The sequence below is a fragment of the Sarcophilus harrisii genome, chromosome 2 (genome assembly GCF_902635505.1).
Source record: "Sarcophilus harrisii chromosome 2, mSarHar1.11, whole genome shotgun sequence".
Taxonomy (NCBI): domain Eukaryota; kingdom Metazoa; phylum Chordata; class Mammalia; order Dasyuromorphia; family Dasyuridae; genus Sarcophilus; species Sarcophilus harrisii.
The window spans coordinates 163,839,139-163,864,867 of NC_045427.1; the positions used below are offsets into that span (position 1 = coordinate 163,839,139).

The 25,729-nt window shown below is 30.9% G+C and overlaps 1 protein-coding gene across 2 annotated transcripts in view; it reads right to left on the minus strand.

The window, feature by feature from the left end:
* The window catches only part of PLCB1 (phospholipase C beta 1), an 831,921-nt gene that overhangs the window by 467,894 nt on the left and 338,298 nt on the right, over nt 1-25,729 (minus strand). The gene's annotated exons all lie outside the window — the stretch shown is intronic.

Here is a 25,729-nt window from a genome sequence, read left to right on the forward strand (position 1 = left end):
AAAAAAGATATAAAGTAAGCAGATTCAGCAGTACCAGACCTTAAACTATATTATAAGATGAGAGTACTGCTAAAGTGTAAAATAGACAATTTTGATGATTTTAATTAAAATGTTCTGGTATACATAAAACCTATAAAACCAAGAATAAAAGGAAGACAGAACATTGAGGGAACACTTTCATAGATAATCTCTTAGGATGTGATTGGGTTTGAATATTATTGTGGTGTAAGTAGAGATGAATTAGATTTAAAAAAAATATATAGGAAGACTTGGATTTAAGAAGAAAGATGCTACCCATTTCAAAGAAACAGATGACAAGTGGAAATAAGGATAGTATAGCCTCACATATGTGTACATGTGTGTATATATGTATAATATATATGAATGTGTGTCTATATCTATATCTATATAGTCTATATATATCTATATATAATCTATATTATATAGATATATATATCTATATAATATCTATAATATACACACATATTGTATTGTTACACACACACACACACACACACACACACACACACACACACAAATGCCTGATTGTATCCTTCTTTAAGATAGGGGTGGGTGACAGGTGGGAAAAAATAAAGTAAAAAGTGAACAGAAAAGAAAAAAATACAAGAAAACAAAGCTTAGAAGCTTTGAAAACAATGTGTAGTACTTATTATATAGATTTTCTTTAAATGGAAAATTGTTTAATAATGAATTCTTTTAAAAATCTTCTCAATTTGTTGTTAAGTTTAAAATAAATAATAAAACTTATCCAAAAAAGAATTTAATTTGAGCCCTAAATAAATTGAGTTGTAGGGCAGGATTTTTAAAAATACATTTTAATAAAGTATGAAACTGTGATCAGTGCACTAAAATATTAATATCTTTATTCTGCAGATTTTCAAGGCTGTCGGATCCAATAACTCTATGGCAAGGTTGGAAAAAAAATTTTAGATCTATATTTTACCCCTCAGGGTAAGACAAAATATATAGTTAACTCAAATTCAATTTGTTCAGAATCCAATCTGGTGATTATTATTGACTGGAAGTTTTTTTATTAAATAGATTAAGATATCCCTTATATACAAGCTCTTCAAATGACTTAACCCATAAAATTTATTTAATAAGTGACTACAAGATGTTCACCACCAGAGTAGGCACCATAGGTCATACAATACAAACCTAAAATATGCCTGGTGGATGAAAAAAATACAGTCCAGTGCAAATTTTTTTAAGCTGGAGTCTGTGAAAATTAACGTGCATGTGTGTGTACGTGTGTGTGTGCATGTGTAGATACAGATATTTATATCTATATCTACACACACATAAAAATATTTACTATTTTAGCATTATTAGATTAATATGTAATCCTGTGTATTTTAATTTATTCATTAAAATTATCCTAAGAAGAAATCCCTAGGTTTCACCTGCCTCTGAAAGGTATCTATGACACAGAAGAAATTGAGAAACTCCTGATGTAGTATAGGAGGAAAAGGCTGACACAGAAATCAAAAGCAAATCATAAAAGGCAACAATGATTTAATGCTTATTTGCCCATGATATTAAATAATTATGTGCTACAGTATGTGGTAATCACCTCTGAAATAACTAATAAGTTGTGAGAATGAAGTGAATGAATTTTGATTTTTTTTTAAAAGTAAATAAGGTCTTCAAATATAGTACACAAGTCCCTGAGCCTCCATATTCTAGTTGTGCCATAAGAAATTATGCTTAATGGGAATGCAATTGTAAAGGAGTTCAGATGAAAAAATAATAAAGAACTAAATACACTGAAAGCTCAGCAAAAAGCAGGGAAAGAGTATGTCAGCTCCCAAAGGCTAAAATAATCTTCAAATGTATTTAGAGAAGTACATTTTCCTGCATGAGAGAGATTATACTTTTATTATGCTCTACCCTCACCAGTCTGAAAAAATACATTTACTTAGGATTTTAGCAAATTGGGAAAGCTAGGTGGTACAGTAGATAGAATGCTAGAAAATTCATCTTCCTGAGTTCAAATCTGACCTTAGACAACTTCAAGATATTTGATTCTAAGAAAGTCACTTAATCCTAGGCAAGTCAGTTCTCTCATTTGTAAAATAAATTAGAGAATGATATCTTTGCCAAGAAGATCCCAAATTGGATCATGAAGAGTTGGACAAGGGTTCTGTTGTCACAGAATTAGTTTATCTTAAAGCAATTTCTGTCTCCAAAGAATCTCTTTCTTTATTGATGCACAGGCACAAAACACAGTGGTAAAGATTTAATATCTATATCTATCTATCTACCTATATATAAACATGCTGAATATGGCAAGTTTTACTGCAAATGCTATATTATATATAAAAGTCTTTGCCTTTGTTCTAGCAGTAGAGTTTTATGTTAGATGTGTGAAGTCAGAAGGGCATAGTTTTACAGGGGGAAGAGATAAAATGTCACCTAGTTTACCAATATCCACATTTTACTGATGATGTAACTGAGGCACAGAGAGATGAAATGATATGCCTAAGGTTTAGACTTACAGTGGAAAGTCAAAATTCGAATCTGTTCATCTCATTACAAATCCAGTGCAAAATACTGACTCAATTGAATAGATATGCATGTGTGTATACAATCTCTTTTATTTTAAAGAAAACATATTGCAAGTTAGATTGTGAGTCAAGGAAATCCAAAGACAATGGTCTATTAAACATTATGGGATGATACTATATTACCAATGAATTGCAAATAATCATTAGTGACAAAAATTTTCTTAGGTAAAACCCTATGTGTTATAGTTTCATAGGTGATAATGTATTGCATTTGCCTCTGCTCATATTATAAAATAAAGCAGGATAAAATAGCACCTACATATAAAGGATCTGAATAAAATATTCTTCCATATTACCAGGCAGTGTACCTTGTACAAAGTTGTAGAGAGGCTACATTTATAATTATATAATCTGTGACTAATTTACAAAATTTTCAAGCAGGTAAAAAAGCTAAACAATTGCTAAACAATTGGAATAGCAGAGATGTTTAAAGAAATTAAATGAATATTTAAATGTATCAGGCATGACCTTTTGTACTATTTCAGTTTAATAATAGCATGCATCACTTACAGAATATATTTGTGCCATTTAACCACAAGGAGGGAATATTTATTTTGATAAATATGAATTCTAAAACCTTCTATTTTCTTTCTGAATGGGTTTCTAGATTTTGTGCCAACATATATTCCACATATTGGCTATCTACAAAAAAGTTCATAAACCCAAGGAGAGGAAAACTCTGTAATAAATCATTAATAAATGTAATGGAATATAACTAAATGTATACCTAAAATACATGCACTTAGATAAATTTCAGCATTTTTAAAGTATGGCCAGATTTTATAGATGAATACAGTAGGCATTTGCTAGAAGGGCAAGTCACTCTTCTAAAATTATTATTTATTAAACCTTTGCAAATCTTATACTTTTTAGCTATTTAAAAATCACACACATACTTAACCATTAATATCTTCATGAAAAAGGATCAATGATAACTATCACATATATGTAATATATTTGCATAATTTTCTATGCTAGAAAAATACAAGTATTACAAATTTGCTGTAACACTTTTTCACTTAATACCAATAATTGCAAAATGATAAATTTCTACTTGAGACCAGTATATCATTTTTTTCTAAATCATCTTTAAAACTATTATTTCATTGAAATATGGAGATGGCCTGGGTATAGTTTCCTTCACCCTACCTCACCCTACTCTACCTTTTGATGGAAGATTGTTTTTCTATGTATTCACAGTATAAAAATGGAAATTTTAGTATTATCTCCCCCAACCACATTCCCCTGGCAGCTTAGTAGGAGAGGCGATTCAGTGTGGGTTTAGTGCTACTTGGAAGAGAGCAAGTAGACAAGACATCCAACTGTGACAAATGTGATAAATTAAGAACTTAACAGTAAGTAGAGAATACTGCCTAAATCAAGACAAGTTAAGAGCTGCATAGTTACAGACTGGATTTTCAGAGAAAGAGAAATATAGTGTTCAGTGGCACAGAATTAGCAACTTGTATGTATATTTTAATTTCTAATATATTAATTTTTCCAATAATTGTTTTATATACATAGGTTTGTCTTATGTAGAATATAGACTTCTTTAAATCACATTTGGGCCACAGTGTATACCATGGCTTCATATCATAGTTCCTCACTCATCATCTTTATTATCCTAATCAACATACTCTCCAACTCACCAATATCTTTGTTATAACTATCTAAAATTTTCCTTAAAATGGTTGAAGAGAAAAATTACAAATATTAGAGGGTATGTGGAAATATAGTACTAATTCATTGTTGAGGAAAGTTGTCCAAAGAGTTAATAAATTACTTTTACCCTTTAAGCAAGTAATATCACTAATTAGGTCTATTTCAAAGATGATTATGGGGAAAGGAAAAGAACCTAAATATACAAAAATATTTTTGAAGCTCTATTTGTGGTAACAAATAATTGGAAATTGTGGAGATGCCCATCAATTGGGAAATATCTGGCAAGTTATGGTAAATGATTATAATGGAATATTACTGTGATATAACAAATAATAAGTTCAGTGATCTTAAAAAATATGGATAGACTTGGACAAAATAAAGAAAAGTAAAACCAAAAGAATATTCTACACAGTAACAGCAATATTGTTTTAAGAACAACTTTTTTTTTTCAACTTATTGAGCACAATTATTTCTTAGTCTTTATTTCAAAATTGCCCCCAATATTTAATTGGTTAATTCATTTTAGGAGTTAATTCATATTGTTTAATAAATTTCATAATAAGCACTAGCAAAATACTTGATTAATTGATGTTTGAGCTTTTTATATTTTTATTTATTTTATTTTTATTATTTTTTGTTAAAGCCTTCTATTTTCAAAATATATGCATGAAGAAACTGGAAACTGAGTGGATGCCCATCCATTGGAGAATGGCTGAATAAATTATGGTATATGAATGCTATGGAATACTATTGTTCTGTAAGAAACGACCAGCAGGATGATTTCAGAGAGGCTTGGAGAAACCTACATGAAGTGATGCTAAGTGAAATGAGCAGAACCAGGAGATCATTATACATGGCAACAATAAGACTATATGATGATCAATTCTGATGGAATAGTAAGTTATAAGATTTGTGGTTACATGTGCAGTCATCTTTTTATTATTCTATGTTATGTACATGCCTTTTTATCTCATAAATCAAAAATAAAATAATTCAAAATGTCATGCCTGTTTTGCACCTGAGGAGAATAAGGCAGAAAGTGGTTAAAGGAATTGCCCAGGGTCACACAGCTGGCAAGTATTTGAGACCAGATTGGAATTCTAGTCTTCTTGACTAGGACTAGGGCTCTATTCAATATGTCACAAACTGCTCCTGTGACTAACTCTAATTATGGCTTAGTCTATTCATGTTTTAAAAAGGGGGAGGGAAGTTGGGGAATAACTGTAAAGTTGCTTCACTCATCTGTAAAGTGAGCCAATTTTAAAAATTAAAATTTCACAACTTTTTGCCATTTTTCCTATGACATATAGACATATCTCTAATTCATCATTTTGTAAGTCATAAATATGAAATATTAGAATAATTCAGGCACTTTTCTTCAAATGAAAAAAATTATATAATCAGAAACCTAGAATTAAAAACTTGGCAAAAGAAATCTTTAAAAATAACAGTCTCTAAGATGTTTGGGGAAAGAAATGTTTACTTCAAATAAAGCCACATAATCTTGGGGTTTTGTAACATTTAATATGTTCTTCATGTTCTAAGAATGGGTTTGCATGAAACAACAGAGGCCTGCTTTCATGAGGTGCTCAAAAGTTTTGCTTCTTAAGATTATGCTTTGCTGGAGCAGCTGTGTTGAATCAATTTGACACCTATTAAACAAGGCTGTACAACTGACTGGTATTCTTTATAGGCATGAACTACAATGCTCCTAAGCCATGCTTTTCCTTTTCTTCTTTGTTATCAATCATACCCTCTCCTCTTCACCACATATAATCTCCTGATCTATCTAGATTCTAGCTGATGCTTGCCCTGGAAAATTATAGTTCTGTTGGATGAAAAAAAAATTACTAATGCTATATGGGGCATGTACATGGCTGACTCTCTTTTTCTGACAGTTTCTTTTTTCAAAAGCTTTAACACAAAATGAAAACTGAGACCATATTCATTGTTCTTCCATCATCTTTAAAAGTGATGTGCAAGAAACATATTGGTTGAATATGACTGGTTTTTGGATGACATTGTGAGCAAATGGAGATTATTAAATATTACAGGAATCACTGTGGATCAAAGAATAATGTTAGAAATGATTTTCTTCAGTGATCCAAATTATTAGAAGCCACAGAATTACTGAAATATTGAGTTTAGATGGACTTCCTGAATTTACCTCTCTGTTATAACTGCAAAGCATATGGTTCCCAAATGTTTCCCCAAAGAAAGTTATTCACTCCCCATAATTAATATAATTAATTTCCCCCATAAAAAGTTTTTCTTTATGTCTCTTTATCAACCATTTTAAAAAAGATAATTATCTGCTTATTTCACATAAGCATTGATTTCCCAGAGTTTCAAGTCATTAATCACATATATGTTGTTGTGTATATATGTGCACACACATTCTCATGTGATTTTATGAGTGTAGGGAATTATTAAAGAGTTGTCTCAGGCAATGAGAGGTTAAGTGATTTGCACATGACTACTAGCTATTGTGTCAGGCTCTGGGCTTGAACTCAATTCTTCTTGAAGAAGGCTAGCCATCAATGTGCTTTAATATCTACCCAAAAACTATTAGAAAAAAATAAGGTCTAACCTAGAATGGAATTGATATTATAAATCACCAGAACATAAATTTCTAATTCTATAGGCCAGCTTATGCATATATAGGAACAAGTTGTGAGGCACTAGATGCCACCAGAAAATAATTTCTGACAACGCTGCTTTGTTTGTTATTATTGCCGTGGGTATCATTAATGTGAAGATTGTGGATACCAAAACAGATCTAAAACACTAATGGATAGCAAATATCCATCAAGAAGCCTGGTAACATCATCTGAATGGAAAATGACATCAAGTAATTTGTTTTGTCTGAATTGTTCATTGTGTGAAAATTTGATTCAGCCTGGTCAAGACATGATGTCATTTTCCCTGGAGAAACTGCTGGGAAAGCGAGCTGCAGCTTTTGAACTCCTTGTCCATTTCACTTTTTCCTGCATGAATTTGTATTATAACTCTTAATGTAAAATAACTTACTTAGCAAACTTTTTTGGAGAACAAGAGTCCTGTGCAAATTTCATGTAAAAGAATTTCCTTTATAAAGAAAAGTTCTAATATTTTCACAAATAAAGATACCAGATTATTTTGAACAACTTGAAAAAATTTTAGTAGATTGTATTTAAGAAATATTCTTGTTGGTATAAGCAATATTTTGCCTTACAATTATCAAATGAAACTATGAGATTACAAATAAAGTTCAAGAACATGACATCCATATCCACATGGTCTCACAATAGTTTTGGATTATATTTTCATTAAACTTATCTATCAACATCATTAGCTGACTTCTAAATGTGTTACGGAGAATTCCCAATCAGCTCTGGAGAGTCACATTAGCCTCTAAATGTTGAACATAATTACTATTGAGTTCCAAATTGCCTTAGTCCTTCATGTATCCTAGGGTACAGCAGGATTGGGAACAAGTTTTCATCTATTTTTGTTTAATCACATTTAGTTGGATTAAAGCTAAATGTAGGTAAACAATCTAAGTGACAGGACATTCAGGTCAGAATGGCCCACTTTCTAATTTTACCTAAAATAACGTTAGAAAATATTTTCTCTATGGCCAAAATGTTAGCTTGGTATCCTTCCCTAAAAAACAATAATATCAATGGCAATAATTAGCAATTATCATAAACAAAGAAATCTTAAGCCTATATTTATCAAGTGTCATTTTATTTTAGTTGATTATTATAAAAAGCTTAGAGAGGAAGAAATTCAAAACAAAACTGGAATTAACAAGTGGAACCTTTAAAATAATGTATCCTTATCAAATTCAATGAAAAAATTAAGTGATCTGATTTTGTATTTAGTGTAACTTAATATATTATAGTATTCAGATTCATATGTTTCAAATACTTTCAGCCAAAATCAACAGTAAAGAAGATAGTTTCAGGTTTAGGAGACAACTATAAGAAAAAAAGCAACTATTCCATTCTTCCATATTTTACAATAGAGAAATATCACTGTTTCCATAAAAATATGAGAAAATACTATTTCTATAATATTCATATTCTTAATAAAATATAGATCATTGGCTTCATAAAAACAAGTGACTTTTATTTAGTTTGATATAAAAGACTATGGAATCTACCAAAGAAAAAAAACACAATTCATAAATACCAACTCATTCAAAATATACTTTGAGAGATAGGACATGTTCATTTTTAATATCATTTACAAAAGAAAATATTTAAATTCAGCTCTCTCAGTAAGTAGAATGCCAATTATTTACTCTAATTAAAGACCTGTTTTAGTAAGAGATAACATGAGCTATCAGTCTCCACTTTATTTTCTAAATATTTTTAATTTTGAGTTAGAAGCTGGACTTTTAATATGATTTTTGCATATGATTTATAAATCATAAAATGTTACTTTTCATACATGTCATATAACCATAACTTTTAATGGTAATTGTCCTTTTTCCAGGAATTTTATAAATTTGACATAATTATATGAGACATTGTAAGTTTAATAGAGTAGATGGCATGAATAATTCAATTTTGCATCTCCCCTAAGCCTTTAGCAAAGTGCTTTATATGTATTAAACCTATAGGCAGGAAATAGAATCTAACTATTAATCTAAATATAGCTTCAATGACTCAAGATTATTGATCTTTTTCCTCAGTAGCCCTATAGCATTTGGAGCTGGTGCCATACAATTTACAATAGCTCTTAATTATAACTGTCTTACATGTTATTGATTCATGCACAACTAACTTATCAACTCCCTCACTACCTGGAATGAAACCTCTACAGACAAAGGTTTGATTAGATTCAATGCAAATACTTGTCAAGTATCTACTCTGTTCAAAGCATTGTGCTAAGCCCTAAGATCATGAAGACAGATATAACACAGACTCTATTTTCAAGTTTACAATCTAAATGGACACATTCCTACACAATGATAATTACACTGATAGTTATAGTAATGATACTCCATGGAAGAGTTCTAGGTAAAGTATTAATAAATTGTTTAACACAGGAGCTGGCTGAAGAGCAGCCCTGGCTAATGATCGTATTTTGAGTAAATCAGCCACACTTTTCTCTAATGCATCATATACTAACTAGATTTGGGATTATCTAGTCAGTCTCTAAATGATTACCAGGCTTGTACTAGGATTTGTCATCTATTCTGCTGACCCTCCACGGTAGGCCCTAATGTCTGCACTAAGACTTAATGGATTTCACTACACATAACCACATCTTCTCAAAAATCCAGTTCATTAACCTTCTAAATTCTCAAGGGCTATTCTTTCAGTCTATCTTAACCTTAAGAGGAACTGTTATATTCTGGATTTCATCATTATCCACAGGTATTTCATCTCTACAATCTATATTTTTAAAATTCTTTTTTTCTGAAAGTAATATTCATCCTTCCCCGGTTCACTTCCTCCATCCTTTCCTTTTTTAAACTGGGTCTTTTTTTTTTTTTTTTTTTTTTTTCATTTAGAATAGAAGTGCAGCATCCTCTCATTGGTCATATCCCAATACTGATTGGCATAGAATCAGTATTCTGACCTTGACTACTTTATCCCTTCTTAGAAAATCTGGATTATTTCCATCAGAATTGACCCCTGGGACTCAGCATATTGGTTCTAGGATTTACTTGGGCACTGGATTATGTTTTAACTTTATTTTAGCTCAGAACTCCCAAATGGAACAATCTATCATGTCTGGTCTCTAAATTCTCACTGTCAACTCTAATCGTTCCAGTTCTTCTTGAGTTCCCATTCTATTACCTCTACTCTGTATTCACAGTCTTCCATTCAAAAGTTTACCTATATTAGTTAATCACTTTATCTTTTCACTATCCTTTCCCTTTCCTTCCCTTTCCTTTTGATCTTTGTTTTTATCACTTCTCATCCCTTTTCAGTTTCAACCCAGATTATTCCTCCCACACCTGCCTCCTTCACTCAAATTCTGTTGAATAGTGTTTTAGGAGTTCCTACAATCACACTGTCTGCATCAATCAATAAAAATTTTTTTTTGCCTTATTTCAAAGAAGTCCTCACTACTGGGAAGGGCGATGTTATAAAGGGGATAGAAAATTGACTGACTTACACGAACTGAGGCAAAGTGAAGTGAAAAAAAAAAACAAAATATACACAATAGTAGCAATAATATATGATGATCAGCTGTGATTGACTTAACTCTTTTCATCATTATAATGATCCAAGACAATTTCAAAGGACCTATGATGAAAAATAATATCCACCTCCTGAGAAAGAAGTTATGGAGTATGGCTGAATATCAAAGCATGCTATTTTTATTTTCTCTATTTTTCATAGTTATTCTCTTTTCTTCTGTTTCTTATATAATCAATTGACGAATATGGAATTATGTTTTACATGATTGCACATATATATCCCATATCAAATTCCTTACCATTTCAGGGAGGAGGGAAAGGAAAAAGGAAGAGAATGAGAAAATTTGGAACTCAAAATTTTATTTAAAAAAATCAGTACTAAAAATATCTTTTCATATAAATGAAAAAAATTTTAAACTATTTAAAAGAAAAGAAAGAAAACTGACTTGGGGGCCAGGAAGAATTTAATTTATTGTTGCTTTAAATCTTAAAGAATTGCCTGAGAGCTGAGAACTGCAGCAACTTGCCCATAGTCACGTAAGTATATGGCGAATGCAAGAATCTTCTCCCTTGAAGTTCAGCTTTCAACTACAATATTATACAGTGCATAAACTAAACTGTTTCAAAACATGATTCTATATATTAGTAAAAATTCAGGAGAGATAAAATTAACTTTGACATTCATTAGTGTGACTATGACAACTGTTTATGACAGTATTACAATAGTTAACTTCATTATTAATTCCCAACATTTTAACTTAGATACAGAGTCAATTTGTTTTATTTTAAAAATCCCTTCATATTATCTTATGAAACTTAAATGATGTAGCTTTTAGTTATACCACACATAAGCTCTAATTTATTATGGCTTACTGAATGTATGAATCTTCACTACTAAGCCTGATTTTCAAATTTTTCAGAACTCTGCAAATAATAGCAATGATTGAGATATTTGTTCAGTGAAAATGCAAATTTGCTTACAAAAATAGACTGGAAAAAACTCCAGAAACTACAAGTTATGCCTTATTTCTGATGGCAAACACAAAAGTATGTACTACTGTATTTTAAAGTTGAAGTCCTGTGCAGGCTTTTAATCTTACATTAAAAAGTCAGTAGATTTAGATTTCTCAAAACATCAGTAAGAAAAATGCAATGGAAGGTACAGAGCAAAAATTGATTTTCCCAAGGCAATTCAGATCAAGAAAAACATAAGGATAAATTCATATTCTTTACTTACAGGAAGAATTTAGAATTATTTAGCTAGTAGGCCTAAGAACATTTGGTAATTCATTTTAAAAATAAAGTCCATTTAAAAAATTCCTGCCATATTCAACTAAGCTTTTCTTATACATTTAAGGAATTAAAATAAAATAAGGTAAAAGCTAAGTTGAAAATGTTTATGTTTATTTATATGTATATGAATATATGTATATATACCACACAATATTAATTAAAATCTTTCTGATATATAATTATTTGCTGAAATGTCTTATAGTGCATAAAAGAGAACCTCTCTATATAAGGAAAATGTCTCTGTAAGCTTGTGTGAGCATGAAATAATTTTCTACATTAATCACCAAATTAATGAAAAATTGATAAAACAGGCCAATTTAGTTGAAAGAATAATAGACTCTTGTATATGGAAGCTCATAGATAACCTCTCTTTAATATTCCAAACAACTGGTCACTAAGTGTCTTTTTAAAGACTTCCAATAAATAGAACTTTTTGACATGAAAAGTAACTCATTCCACTTGTGGAGATTGCTAATGGTTAGTAAGCCTAATCTATTTTGCTGTAGTACCTACCTCTTGTTCATAATTCTGCTTTTTACAGCCAAGAAGAAAATTGAATCCCTAATTTCACAAAACTATTCAAATCCCTGACATTAGCTATAGTGTTTTTCCATAAATCTCTAACAGAAATACCGTGAGTTCCTTCCATAGATCTTTACAAGTCACAGTCTCCAATTTCCCTTACCCTCTAAACATACTCTAGACAAACTCAGTTTGTTAATTAATACTTTTTTCAAATATTGTGCCAAAATTATACACCCTACTCTGGGTATAATCTATGATCTGGGTGTTGTAATCTGAACATTGGAAGATTAAAAGCCATTAAGTTTGTTAAAAAAAATCTGTCTTAACCTGTGATATAGATAACTTTACTATTTTATACTTAATATGCAAGCTATTTCTTTTTTATTCAGTTCTATGAAACAAATCACTTAAAACAAAAGTATTATTTCAAAAATCTGGAATTTTAGTTTTGTTCTTATATAAACCCAAATTATATTGAAATAGCTAAGAAAATGATGCATGATCAAGACAATATGTTATGTGGCATTTATCTGATCTGACAATTTCATAAGCATGAAATAAAAGAAATAATGTTTGTCGGGCTTAACCTATTCTTCCTAAACACATGTTGGCTCTTAGCAATGATTGATTTCTTTACTAAATGCTTTCATGTAATCTCTCTGTAAGCAAACTAGTTTGAACTCCATCCATTAGAAGGAATGATCCCAGAATACCTTATTTTCTCAGATAAGTATAGCCCATTTTAAGATGTGCAATATGATTTCCATGAGGAAAACGTGTTTCCCTAAATGCCATCTCTCTCTTTTTTTAAATTATAGCTTTTTATTTACAAGATATATGCATGGGTAATTTTTCAGCATTGGCAACTGCAAAACCTTTTGCTCCAATTTTTCCCTTCCCTCCTCCTCCCCCCTCACCCAGATGGTAGGTGGACCAATACATGTTAAATATGTTGAAGTATAAGTTAAATACAATATATGTATACATGTCCATACAGTTATTTTGCTGTACAAAAAGAATCAGACTTTGAAATAGTGTACACTTAGCCTGTGAAGGAAATCAAAAATGTTGGCCCACAAAAATAAAGGGATTGGGAATTCTATGTAGTGGTTCATACTCATTTCCCAGAATTCTTTTGCTGGGTGTAGCTGGTTCAATTCATTACTGTTCTATTGGAACCGATTTGGTTCATCTCTTTGTTGAAGATGGCCACGCCCATCAGAATTGATCATCATATGGTATTGTTGAAGTATATAATGATCTCCTGGTCCTGCTCATTTCACTCAGCATCAGTTCAAGTAAGTCTCTCCAGGCCTTTCTGAAGTCATCCTGCTCGTCATTTCTTACAGAACAATAATATTCCATAATATTCATATACTACAATTTATTCAGCCATTCTCCAATTGATGGGCATCCACTCAGTTTCCATTTTCTGGACACTACAAAGAGGGCTGCCATTCTTGCACATACTGGTTCCTTTCCCTTCCTAAATGTCATCTCTTCCACAAAATCTCTACTAGTTTTAATTATGGACAGACTCTTGCTTAAATCTTTTTGTTTTACTTTATTCAACTCTGTTAGTACTAACACTAAGTTTTGTTTGTTTTTATAACATATTAAGATTTACAAGGTACTTAAATTAAAATTTGTTTTCTAATTATCTATACACATATTTATTTCACCTGTTAGACTTTTATGTTCCATTAAGATATTAAATTGTTACAATCCCTCTTCCTATAGTTATCATAGTACCTTACACAAAGAGGTCTCACTCGATATAATGTTTTAAACTAAATCATCCAAATGAAATAGAATTAATTAGATTTATATGATACAATATATACATAATTTATTTACACTTTAATAGGATTCTGACAAGCTTTAAGTTACCTGCCAAAGGCTTAAAAAGAGACATTCTCAATTTGCAAATAAGGGAACTTAGGCCCAGAGAAAGCACAACTTTTCAAGATAATCTGTATCACTAATGAGCATGCTATTACTACAATAATATGAAAGTAAACCACAAAAAGAAGTTGGAACAATAAACTGAGCAACCTCCACACTAGAGGTCTAGTGAAGATGCATATATCTTGCCTCTTGTTATAGGTGTAGAATAAAGCCTACAAGCTACAAGCTGTTTTGGATTGTTTTTCTTAACTATAGTCTTTGTTCTAAGAAAGAGCTTTATTGATGCTTGGATTACTAGAAAATTAAATTGATATTTACAAAAGGCATAAATAAAATATTTTTAAAAAGAACATGCACTTAGTAAAAATGAACACACTTGGCCAAACACCACTCTCAGAAATAGATGAGTTTCCAATAAATACTGCGGGATATGTCACTTTTGGGACATTGTTTAGTCCATTTGACTTCATATCCCTGATATGAATAAGTACAAAAAGAGTAATCCTCAAGAACTTTGTTAGAATCTAGCTTTCAAAGTGATTAATTATATAGAAATAGCCCACGCTCTCTTATTTTTAAAAGTATGTGACAAGCAATTCATAATCCATTCTACAATGACTTTAAACTCTATTGAAATACATTCTGAACATTTCATAGAATATGCACCCTGTTATTAGGCACTTTTTGTGCCCTGTGCAACACTTCACATGTCCCCTCACTCTTCTACATTATCTACTTTATGGAGTGGGTGGCATGGATTAACATTACTCATTTACATGGAGAAAAGATTTATGTCCAAAAATTAATGACTTATTCTTCTGAGGAAGAACTAGTTAAAGATTCAAATATACTTTTTAAACTCATATATAAGAAATATTAAGTCCAGTTCTGTAACTGGGATTTGGACAATCCTAATTTTAAACTCTCAGCTATCCAGCTATTTCCTTTTGCATTTTACTACTATCTGAACTACAGTGAATTCTCTTGAAGTGGGAAAGCACTATCCCCAATTGTCTTATGTTAGTGTTTCTTTTTAAGTCTTTTATGTGAGAAAAAGCCTCACTGGGAACATTTTGAAATCCAAATAAATAAAGGGTATATATATTTTTTGAATATGACTAAATATTTACCTATATTATATATACATATCCAAATAATTGTAGGCAATTAAATTTCAATTTTACAACAAATCACTAGACCATGTACTAGGAATGCAAAGTCAGTCAAAATGGAAACATTGAAAATAATCATAGAAATTATCTTTAGAGGTTCTTAATCTTTCTATGTCATGTATTACTTTGTCAGTCTAGAGAAGCCCTTGGTATTATCTCTAAATAATTTTTAAAGGCATAAAATAAAAGGCACAGGATTACAAAGGAAAGAAATGATGTTGAAATACATTAAATGAAATATCTAAAAAAGATGATGTTTTTAGGACTCCAAATTGAGAATCTCTGATTTAGTTCAAAAATTTTTTTAACTGATATGGAAACTGATGGTTTTGTAATCTAGAAGTAGAGCTAAAACATACACAAATAAGTATAATATAAATTCAAATGTCTTTATTTCTATAATTAGTAAATTGGATCTGACAAGAAAATTAGGTAATGAAAGTAAACCTACTCCTTAGCATAACTAGCATATCATTTCAGAAACTTATTATAATGTCTTGAAAAAGTGATGAAGTTTACAAAACAAATCATATGTAATATTGATAGAATTACGGACTTAGAGCTAGTTTATTCCTTCTTTTGGAAAATGAAGAAAAGCAATCTTATAGAGACTGGGACTTATCCATGGTCATACAATTATATAGGAAAGAAAAATCTGATTTGCCTGACTCTAAAGCCAATATGTGATTTGCAGCAGTACTAGAACATAGATTTGAAAGTAACGTGGCTAATAAGTAGTCTTTTGAATCTTCATGTATCGCACCACTGAGAGAGAAAAACAAACTGAAATATGATGGATTTTTTCACCAACAAAAATCTGAAGCAGATATTTATTTATATTGAAATTTTTGCTTATGTAACTGTAGGTAAGTATTGACCCCCTTCCAGGCACTTTATACTTTTGTATTTCTTTATTTCTTACTCTAGTTACTTAGAATCCTTCACTTAGACCTGCTTTCTGTGAATATAGCTCTATTCTCTGAATTATATTCTTTCCACCCTCAAAATTCATTCAATGTGTCCTACTTTCAGTTGGCTAATCTGTTGTAATTTGTTAGTGCATACTAATAAGTTAGTTTGTTGTACTTCTAAGGTAATACACTTATATTCTATCAGGGGCTCTTCGAAATACCTGCAAATTAGCTATAATAGGCAGTTGTATAATGGAAAGGTCATTCAACTGGAGTCAGAGAGCTGGAGTTTACATCTTAGTCCTACTACATGCTGCCTGAACTTGTGGGAGGCATTTTATTTCTATGGACATCTGTAAAGTGAAAAGTTTGGATTGATCTATCTCTGAGCTTCTTATCAGTACTAAATCCTATGTTGGCATCTGGAATCATTGTAAAGGTGATTTCTTTTAAAGTATTCAGAAAGAGAAATATATTTTGCTATTATTAATATGAAAACATTAACCAGACACAAGAAACTTATTATTAAAACAATAAATATTAAGTTGGTCAGGAACTGAGGTTTCATATTTCATACTTGATTCTAATATTCCTTCTAGCTTTTCAACATGGCAAAAAATGACCTTTCATTAGGAAGTGCTTTGGATAAAGGTAGATAATATTATTAAGATATTATTTAGAAAATAATAGTAATTAACAGGAATAAAACCTGACAGTGAGAAAGATAGATAGATTTGTCTAAGGAATCAGTTGCCTTGAGCAAACAAATCAGAAATCCAACATTCTCTGTCTTCCTAAAAGTTTGTTTTCTTCTTTTTGAAGATGAAGGATTTTAACTGTATTTTCTAATGTAAATTTATTAAAATCAAAATAAACATTACTTAATTACTTAAAGCAACTGCTTGACAACTAGAAATATACAGAATAAAAGGAAAGAAAAACATCTATCATTAGTGAAGACAATATCCTATCTGTCTCCCTCCTTGCTTCTCTTCCTCCCTTCCCCCACCTCATACACACATACACATACACACAGACACACAAGCACACACACACGCACACACACACATTATTAAATAATTATTTCCCTTCTCAGCAAGAAGCTAGATAATCAAATACTTATACCAAACTTTTCACGTTCTCACTATTCACACTTACTTAAGATAAGGAACAATGTGTCATTAAAGGATCCATCCATGTTGGCTATTTTACATATCTTAATATCAACTTATTTGTTAAATACTTTTATGTATGTGGCACCCTAGCAAGGTGTTTGTGGGCTCTTTCAGTCTCTGTAGATATTTTGTGCTATAAACATTTATATAAAGAGAGAGAATGTATATACCTACAAGCATTTACACTCAACCTATCTAAAGATTTGATTCTCTAAAGGATAAATCATGATGGAAAGGTCGGTGACAAAATAAAGTTAAACATGAACCCATATAGAGCATAATTAATGCGGGTAAATATTTATAACATTGCTAAGGTATATATAAATAGAAAGAACATGTGAACATGCATATCATCTATACATGTAGAAGTATGTGCATATTCATTTTGGTTCTTGTTTCCATTCTATGGCAGAAATTTCATTTTTGACTCTTGAAAGGACTAAGACTCCACAGGATTAAGAAAAGAGACATGTTTAATGTTTCAAAAGCACTTCTACCACCAATTCAGATTGTAGTCATTCTATGACCCAATGGATGTTTCTGTTACCAAAACAATTCAGCATTTTTGTGAATATCTTCCAACTAATGTTGGCTGGCCACTAGACAACATTCTGATTCAGGGCCCATACTCAGAATCTCTCCAGAGGACAGCACTTGTTTTTATTTATACTCTGCAAGAAAATCCAGATTATCTCCATTTCTTGAGGCATCAGAAAAACCTCTGGATATCTGGCAGTAGTGAGACAAATCATTGACCAAACATAATCTACATTATGAATTGTTTTCAAAATGATTTTGATTTGGTCATAAATTAATTTTGTTTTGTTTTGGCATACAGCAATTTTGTTATTAAAATTAATTTAGGCTATTATTTGGATACTTTGATGGAATTGCAATTTCACTTAAACAGACATTCTAACTCTATAGATTGAAATCTTCTCATGTCTGTCAATCATGCCCTACTCTTGTATCTCAGCTGAGAAGGGGGAGGAAGAAATGGGAGAAGAGAGATTTTGCTCACTCAAAATTTTTGACTCAAAACCTCTCTGTCCAAAGTTTTAAAGTATCTCATAGTTGATAAATCTAATGATCTTTCCTTTTGATCTTCCACTTTTCTTATTTTTCTGAAGCTTTTGACATTGTTAATCTCCCATTTTTCCTTAATAATTCTCTTCTCTAGAGCTTTCTATGACACTGTTCTTTTTTAGTTCTTCTACTTATCAGCCTTAGCATTTTTAATCTCCTTTCCTAGACCTTCACCTAGGTCATACTTTTTTAATATGGAAATTGTCCAAGGCTTTGATCCCAAGGCTTTCTTCTCTTCTCTCTCTGTAATATTTAGCTTGTAGATCTCATAAGATCCAATGGATTTAATACCATCTTTATGCTGATATATTTATACATTCCTAAACTCTCTCCCAGTCTTACATCATTATCTGTCTTTTGGATATCTCAATCCAAATATCCTACAGGTATCTTTAATTTAACACATACCAAACTGAAACTATTAACTTTCTCTTCAAGTTCTTTCCTCTTCCTAATTTTATTCTTTCTGTCAAGGGCCTCCCACCCTTCCAATTATCCTAGTTTGAATGTCAGGTCATGTGAACTCCAGTGACTCCATATCACTAGCAGGATCAAATGTAAAGGCCTCTCTTTACTGTTCAGTATCCTATATAAATGGTTCTCCTTTTCCTCTTGCCATACCTTTTCATTCTTTTTATGCCCTACCTATAACTCAATGACAGATATGTAAAATGAGATAATACATACATAAATGTATTTTAAAATGTCAATTATTATTAATATATGTAGTTTGTTGATCAAAGTGGAGGGGCAGAAAGAAAAAGAGATGGGGAGAAGAAAAGAGAGAGAGAGAGAGAGAGAGAAACAGAGAGAGAGAGAGAGAGAGAGAGAGAGATAATAGGTAGTACAAAGAACTGTATCTGCTGAAAATTCTTAAGTTCAAACACAGATTCTGAGTTTTGCAAAATCTATTATGGTTTGGATCTTAACACCTAGAAAATTTGTTTCAACAATAAGATTATGAAGGACATCACCTTCAGCACACTTCCATATACACACACATGAATCAAAATAATCTATACTTTGTTTTGACTTCATTAAGCTTTTCCTCAGCCAGAAGGATTTCCTATGCTATCATGTGATATATACAAACAAGATAATTTTTATCTGCAACATAAGTAATCCCCCATTTTGTTGTCTCCCTCATATGGCATAAAACCTCCAATAAAATGAAATGAAAAAAATGATAGGAGATTTTTCCACTAGGAAATATATAGTCCAGAAATGGAAGCCAGAATTACAACTATTTTATGATCTGTTGATATAACATTAAAGAAATATAGATTAATTGAAATGCTATAGAAAATTATTTTATTTGTAAACTGAAGAGGTATTTTTCTTTATTATTTCTTCAAATATTATAGCAGTACAGGATTGGTCCATAATGGAGCTCAATAATGGAAGTCAAAAACAAAATAAATTTTTCCTTTTTTTTTTAAAAATAAAACCTTTTTTATTTTTAAAACATATGCATGGATAATTTGACAACATTGACCTTTGCATAGCTTTGTGTTTCAGATTTTCTCCTCCTTCCCCCCTACCCCTTCCCCTAGATGGCAAGCAATCCAATATATGTTAAACATGTTAAAATATATGTTAAATCTAATATGAATAAACATATTTATACAATTCTCTTGCTGCAGAAGAAAAATCAGATAAAAAAATAAAGTAAATGATTAAGAAAACAAAATAAAAGTGAACAAAAACAAAAAAAGAGTGAGAATGTTATATTGCGATCCACATTCAGTTCCCACAGTCCTCTCTCTGAGTATAGATGGCTCTCTTCATCACAGCATCACTGGAATTGGCATCAATCATCTCATTGTTGGAAAGAGTCACGTTCATTAGAATTGATTACAATATAATATTGATGTTGCCGTGTACAATGATCTCATGTTCCTGCTCATTTCCTTAGCATCAGTTCATGTCTTTCTAGGCCTCTCTAAAGTCACCCTCCTGATCATTTCTTATGAATAATAATATTCCATAACATTCATATACCATAACTTATTCAGCCATTTTTTAACAGATGGGCAACTATTCAGGTTCCAGTTTCTTGTCATTATGAAAAGGGCTACCATAAACATTTTTGCATCTGTGAGTCCCTTTCCTTCCTTTAAGATCTTTTTGTGATATGGCCCAATAGAAACACTGCTGCATCAAAGAGTATGCACAGTTTGATAACTTTTTGAACATGGCTGCAAATTGCTCTCCAGAATGGCTGGATCCATTCACAGTTCCACCAACAATGTGTTCCAATTTTCCCCACATCCCCTCCAACATTTGTCCTTGTTTTTTCCTATCATTTTAGCCAATCTAAAAGGTGTGTAGTGATATCTCAGAGTTGTTTTAATTTGCATTTCTCTGATCAATAGTGATTTAGAGCATCTTCTCATATGATCAGAAGTAGTTTTAATTTCTTCATCTGAAAATTTTCTGTTTATATCCTTTGGCCATTTATCAATTGGAGAATGGCTTGAATTCTTTATAAATCTGAATCTCTATATATTTTAGAAATGAGGCCTTTATAAGAACCCTTAAATGTAAAAATGATTTCCCAATTTATTGCTTCCCTTCTGATCTTATCTGCATTAGTTTTGTTTGTACAAAAACTTTTTAACTTAATATAATTAAAATTATCTATCTGGTGTTCAATTATGAGTCCCAGTTCTTTTTTGGACATAAATTCCTTCCTTCTCCACAGATCTGAGAGGCAGACTATCCTATGTTCTTCTAATTTGCTTATAATATCACTCTTTATGTCTAAATCATGAACCCATATAGATCTTTTCTTAATATGTGGTGTTAGACATGTATTGGTCAACCTGCCATCTGGGAGAGGGGGTGGAGGGAAAGAGGGGGAAAAATAGGAACAAAAGGTTTTGCAATTATCATTGCTGTAAAATTACCCATGCATATATCTTGTAAATAACAAGCTATAATAAAAAAGAATAATAATTTTAAAAAATGTGGTGTTAGATGTGGGTTGAGCTCTAATTTCTTCCATACTATTTTCCAATTTTCCCAGCAATTCCCAGTCAAATACTGAGTTCTTATCCCACAAGCTGGGGTCTTTGGGTTTGTCAAACACTAGATTGCTATAGTTCCTGACTATTTTGTCCTGTGAGCCTAACCTACTCCACTGATTAACTCCTCTATTTCTAAGCCAGTACCAAATGGTTTTAATGACCACTGCTTTATAATATAATTTTAGGAGTGGCACAGCTAGACCACCTTCATTAGCATTTTTTCATTAATTCTCTTGAAATTCTTGACCTTTTGTTCTTCCAGATTAACTTTATAACTATTTTTTCTAGATCTGTAAAATAATTTCTTGGGAATATTATTGGTATGGTGCTAATTAAGTATATTAATTTAGATAGTATTGTTATTTTTATTATATTTGCTCAGCCTACTCTTGAGCACTTGATATTTTCCCAACTAATTAGGTCTGATTTTATTTGTATGGAAAGTGTTTTATAGTTGTGTTTGTATAGTTCCTGACTTTCCCTTGGCAGATAGATTCCCAAATATTTTATACTATTAACAGCAATTTTGAATGGAATTTCTTTTTGTATTGTTTGCTGCTGGACTTTGTTGGTAATATATAAAAGTGATGATTATTTATATGGATTTATTTTGTATCCTGAAATTTTACAAAAGTTGTGAATTGTTTCTAGTAGTTTTTTAGTTGATTCTCTAGGATTCTCTAAGTATACCAGCATATCATCTACAAAGAGTGATAATTTGGTTTCCTCATGACCCAGTCTAATTCCTTTAATCTCTTTTTCTTCTCATTGCTTAAGTTAACATTTCTAATACAATATTGAATAGTAATAGTGATAATGGGCAGCCTTGTTTCACTTCTGATCTTATTGGGAATGGTTCAAGTTTGTCCCCATTACATATGATGCTTGCTAATGGTTTTAAATAGATGCTATTGATTATTTTAAGGAAAAGTCCATTTATTCCTATACTCTCTAATTTTTTCTTAATAGGAATGGGTGTTGGATTTTATCAAATGCTTTTTTCTGCATCTACTGAGATAATCATATGATTTTTGTTAGTTTGCTTATTGATATAGTTGATTATGCTAATAGTTTTCCTAATATTGAACCAGCCCTACCTTTTAGGAATAAATCCTACTTGACCATAGTATATCGTCCTGGGGATGACTTTCTGTAATCTCATTACTTATATTTTATTTAAGATTTTTCATCATTATTCATTAGGAAATTGGTCTAATTTTCTTACTCTGTTTTCACCCTACCTGGTTAATGATACATATCTGTATCATGAAAGGAAATTGATAGGACTCCTTCTTTCCTTATTTTTTCAATAATTTATATAATGTTGGAATTAATTGTTCTTTGAATGTTGGTAGAATTCACATGTATCTTAAATTTGATTAGATGTGAATTTCTACTCTGACTTTGAGCTAGTACTATAGCTTGTCTATATTTCAGTTATTCCACCTAAAAAATGACACAACTGGACTAAATTAAATGTAAGGATTGTTATTATTTAAAATGTATGATTCTATGAATTCAAATAATTGCTAAAGAAAGATCAACATAGTCTACAAGGGAAAAAATCTTAAGGTTTTTATATTAAGCTAAATATTTGTACACCACTCCTTTAGCATTATATTTCTGAGGCATCACTAATTAATGTGAGTCCTTTTTTCTTGCCTTTGTGTATATATTATCTCCTGTAGGCAATTCATTAAAAAAAATGTTCATACTCTTTTAGTAAGATACCATTGTGAAGTTCAGTTCTCATAATTGTTAAAAACAAATTCTGAATATTACAATGTAAATTATTTCTGTTTGATTACCACTTAACATCACTATTCTTCTACAAATGTTCTGCCCACTAATTTTCAGGAACATTTTCTCTGATAGAGTCTCACTGAGTGGACCACAAAAGTCCTTGAAAGTCAGGTTTTATTTTTAAAAGTGCATTTAAATTCAATTAATTTATTTAGTCTATGTTATATGAGATCTTAACTAAATTAAAAGTATAGTTTTCCCCTATCAAAGATCAATTTAACCATAAGCAACCACATATATAATTAAGTAGTTTTTATACTTGAAATGATGAGCACATGTTTGAACATAAATTATTTTATGAAAATATATTCTATTTTGACTCAGAGCTATCAACAAGAAAAAATGGTGTTTGTTTGTTATTGCATATTTATTATGAGAAATTATTTTTCCTCTTTTTTTAATGAATAGAATTAGGAGGGAATAAAAATAGATTATTATCAATTAAAAAAAAAGAACCTTTAAAAAATAAACAGCTGAAGGGTGCTACAGGTGAGCAACATTGCATATTTTCTTAGATGAGGTCATTGTATGTTCATTTGGCTTAATTGACTTTGTTATAGGAGACCTTGATGAGAGTAATATTTAAATAATTGTAATGTTAAAATAAAACACATCAACAAAATATTTTAAAAGTGATTTACAACTATTTCTCTTGAATCTCCAAAATGACTCTGTGGGAAGAACACTGTCATCATTTCATATAAGGCTTATATTATAGCATTGTGTTGGTCATCTTTTGATGAGTGTTGCATGAAGAAAACAGTAAGAAAAAACAGTATAAAGAAAACAACAACTCACAAAATGATAATTGTAAGTAACTATATAGCAAATGAATTGGATTGGCATCATATTAAATATCTATCCATGATATCTTTTTCTCCATGAAACCAATATTAGGATTGCTTTTATTTAAAGGATTATTTGCAAATTCTTTATTTTAAGACTGCAGAAATTTAATTCAATTTACTCCTATTTAATTCTAGCTTTGTTTTGCCATTGTATATTTGTACTCAATATAAGTTAAAAATGAAATAAATCTAACTCAGAAGGCTGGAATAAATTAACTCTGGGTTGACTATAATTAAAATTTTGGAATAAAAGTAACTATTTGGTAGGTCTTTTTTTTTTAAATAAAGTGCATTTAAATTCAATCCATTCATTTATTCTGTCTTATTTGTGATCTTAAGATAAATTAAAAGTATAATTTTTCTTCTTCAATGGGAGGAAGACTAGAAAAATAATGATCTTGAAATATTCATGACAACCCCTTTGACATTTAAGAGACTTAGAATAATCATCTCATTGTGCACAGGTTCTTATTTTAGTGTATAAGTTAATTCTAATACAATTATACTTGTCTGCATAATTTTCTTTCAAATGTGTTCTCTTAATTAAAATGTACATTAGTATCCATTATAGAACAAGATATGTTCCCATATATCTCCAATAAATTAGCTTCTGGTAAAGAAAACAATGCATGATGACATAGTAGATATTATGGATTACAGCAGGGTCATACATTATAGGTAGGTATAATTCTTCCCTACTCAGTGCCATTTTCCTAATTTCAGGATCAGAAAATGCTTTAAATGCAAATTTACATAGCAAAGTAACATGTTACAGTGCATAAGCAGTGGGATTTAGAGGGAGGAAAACTAGGATTTTATTTCTACCTGATGAATCTATTTCTGATGAATATTGGCCACATGATCAGAACAAGTTATGAGAGCTCTTGGTGCTCTACTACAAGTTACTCTGTAGTCAGAGTCATAGAAGATGAAAAAAGAAAAACTACAACAAGAAAACAAAAACAAAATTCTTCAGTCTAAGATCACTATAATATAGCTTCTTACCCTGGGAAAGAACTTCTTGTCTGAAAGTTTTTAGAAAGAAAACCAAAGTGATTTTTGGTCAATATATTAAGATTCTCACTCTAAATGGATAGTAAACATTTATTGGGTACTTTTGTGTGTTTATATGTGTGCATATACACACATATGTAATAAAGATTTATATAAAATACAAATCTTTACATTAAATGTATACAATAGTTAAAAAGATATATACACACACACACACACACACATACACAAATATACATGTGAAGTCCCCGCTAGCCCTGGAGGGCCTCAGGGTCAGCCAGAAGTCTTTAGTCTTTAGGGGAAAAAGTGAAAGAAGCAGTCAAAGTGCCACGAGGTTTGCTAATGATGTATCCTAGATTTTTGAGTCCAAAGTCACCAGCCTCTCTCCTCCTTGTCCTGCAAAGTGAGTCTGGCCTCTGTCCCTCCACCCTCTAATCCTTGCTTACAATTTTCTTAACACCAAACAGCCACCCAGCATCAATTGTGAGAAAAGCCATTTATCCAAACATATACTAACAGAGTCATTGTCTCATATTGAATAGGTAATTAGCCTTAAGTGCTCTGTTGTCTGAT